Genomic DNA, 238 nt, shown 5'->3' with positions numbered 1-238 from the left:
TGTGAGCAACGCATTTTAAGGAGGACGAGGACTGTTTCCTGGGAGAGAAGCCTACAATGCCGGTGTTCTGACAAATAATGCGGACTCACAGCCTGTAAGTACGCTTTCATATTTAAAGCATTTGCCACTGACGATTCAAACGCGAGTTCTGAGCAGTGTAGAGTAGCGCTTGTTGTTTGTCGTTTCTCCGATCACAAATGCAGACATGGTTTTATGTTTACGCGGTGCGATGCAACGC

The sequence above is a fragment of the Sinocyclocheilus rhinocerous genome, unplaced genomic scaffold (genome assembly GCF_001515625.1).
Source record: "Sinocyclocheilus rhinocerous isolate Xijiao unplaced genomic scaffold, SAMN03320098_v1.1 scaffold1152, whole genome shotgun sequence".
In the NCBI taxonomy this organism is placed as follows: Eukaryota; Metazoa; Chordata; class Actinopteri; order Cypriniformes; family Cyprinidae; genus Sinocyclocheilus; species Sinocyclocheilus rhinocerous.
This window is presented reverse-complemented; position numbering follows the sequence as displayed.